Below are 2,805 nucleotides of genomic sequence, written 5' to 3'. Positions count from 1 at the left end.
ACTCCTCTAGGTTTGGGGGTTCAGAGACATGAAAAAGGCATTGTCCAGATTTTTTGATGAAGCATTTGAATTCATCTTGTTTATAACATTGTTTCTGATAAGTTTGTGTTTAAAAGATTCATGTTTTAGTGTTCATTATAGCTTTTATTAATTGAATAAACAAATACTTATTAAGCATTAACTATGTACATTTAACTACAGGGAGGTTATAGATGAGGAAGTACTCAAAGAATTCCTATTCTAATAGGAAATTTCACTTTTACACACACAAAAATAAAAGGCATCAAATAACAATTATGAAGAATGCTAAAAATGAGGGCCTAAGTGAGGTTAGAAGAGAGAAAAATCACTTCCATCTGACATATTAAAGTAAGGTTTTATGTAGTGTTATACTCAAAAATTCGAATGGGTCAATGACCATAGATTTCCAAGTTCCTTCTATTGATATAGATTGTAATGTATCTGTTCCTATCATCCTATACTACTTATGTCCTTTAAGATGTTAGACATGAGGACTCCAGGAAATATGCTGAAGGATTTCCTTATTTTCTTCTGACCTCTGAAAATTGTGGATGCAGTCTTTTATCTGTCCACCTATTGTCTCTCACCCCTCTCTACATGTTCAGACCATCTTCCTTTTCCTTTACATAATGATTGAGTAACATCATTTACTCTCTTCTCCAAAGTTCTACATTGGTTATATGTGGCAGCCTATCTATATAGCATAACAAAAACTATCTGTCTCACATGGAGACTACTGCTGTTATTTAGACTTTGGCACAAATATTTGTTAAATTATTGAATAAGAAACCAGCATCACAGTCAATGATTTCTTTCAGCAAAAAGCCCACAGGAAATATGTTGGTTTTTTTTTTGGTGGGGAGGGGTTTGAGGGTGGGGATAATTCATCAGCAAAGCCAGAATTGCAGAAAAATAAAATTAATCTTTTTTCCAATGCAAACATCATCTAGGCACACATGTAGCCTGCAGCATTCCATGGTCTGAGGAAATGAGAATGGAAGGCTGTACCCCAAATTCCTATAGAATGGGCCTTCGAAGGAAAAAAAAATACAAGAGGAAGAAATTAAAGGCATAAAGAAAGGTTTTAAAAAGAAGATAAAATTATCTCTATATGTTGACGTTATGGTTTCTTTAAAAAGAAACAACAACAACAACAAAAAACTTAGGTAATCTGAAAAGATATTGAGATAATTAATAAGTTCACCAAAATTGCAAGCTACAAAATAAAAAACAAAAACCAGTAGCATTCTACATAATAAAATATTGATATGGATTCAAGTACATTTTTAAAAATACTTTAACTGCTTAAGGACTATTTAGTGCTCATGGCTGGATTACACCAATATAATAAAAATGGCAGTACTGCCAAAATGAATTTACAGTTTTAATATTATTCCAATTAAAGAGGTGCTTTACAGTGCTTAATTTTTTTTAAAAGGAAACCATCATGTAATCAGCAAATAAGGACAGTCATTTCTTTTTTATTTTACCTATATTTATTCCTTTTATTTATTTCTTTTGTTTCATCGATATTACTAGCATTTCTAGAACAGTATCAGATAACAGAGGGAGAGAGTAAGCAACTCTGCTTTATTTATTGGGAAATCTTTTAATGTATTCTATTGCCTAGGATACTTTCTTTGGTGTTTAGATAGATTTTTTCCCCCTGATATTAAGATATTCCTCCATGTCTACTTCATAGAGTTTTTAGCATAAATGACTGTTGTATTTGGTCACTTTTGCATCTTCATAATCATGTGCTTTTTAAAATTTTTAATATAATGTTGCTTTTAATATAATTATATTGTTTTCCTCATGCTAAATCATCCTTACATCCCTGATATAAATCTGATTTTTCACAATGAATGATGTCTTAGATGATGAATATGAAATGGGTGATATTATAATCCTTGCCAACACCCAAGTTAGACTAGTTTTTCCACTAAAAGTTATTAAAAACCTATTTGGAGACTTGTTTGTTTTAGGGAATTAAGTGCTCAAATTGTTTCTTCATTGTTTGAGTACAAAACAGACAAGCAGAATTACAGGTGGTGTTCAGATGCTTTCCAGATACATTATGATAGTAGCTTCTCTTATACGAATCAACTGAATGACTTCTCAATGCCCATCTTTGTTGACTATCACTATTTTGATATAGTTAAGTAAATCTCTTTTTGTTAGCTGTTGAATGGCATACAAATGCCTCATTTTATTCCCATATCAAACCTAAATTACTAGGCCTGTGCCTCATGAGGCTCAGATGAAATTGCTATAACCTATTTAACAAGATTTTGTTTGAATATTTTGGTCAATATTTTATCAGTCTTTAGTTATCACTATTATCTGTGTTTTTTTTTTTACTTTATGCTTCTGTTTCATTGATAATAGCTTGGATTTATTTCATAAAAGAAGTATGAAAAGGTGCTAATTTTTTTTTAGAATAATTTATGTAGTAGTACCATTAATTTCCCTTGAAACAACTGAAATAATTCTTTAAATTAGTTATCAGGAACAAGAATTTTTCTTTGCTTGTTCTATTAGTTCTAGTTGTACTTTCTTTTCTAAGACTTGTTTGAGATATGTATTTAGTCCCTTTAGTTTGAGTATTTTATGTTTTTAAAGATATTTTCCCTTTTCTTGTTCTCAGTTTTATTAACATATATTTTTATAGAGCTGGTTCTGAATTCTTTTTCTGTTTTTGTTGTGATTTAACTTTCTTCATTTGATTTTTTGTTGATTTTCTTTTCTATACTCTTTAATCAGGCTGTTTAAAATTTTATAAAT

Source organism: Phascolarctos cinereus, unplaced genomic scaffold (genome assembly GCF_003287225.1).
Source record: "Phascolarctos cinereus isolate Bilbo 61053 unplaced genomic scaffold, phaCin_HiC Scaffold_5;HRSCAF=322, whole genome shotgun sequence".
Lineage (NCBI taxonomy): Eukaryota > Metazoa > Chordata > Mammalia > Diprotodontia > Phascolarctidae > Phascolarctos > Phascolarctos cinereus.
This window is presented reverse-complemented; position numbering follows the sequence as displayed.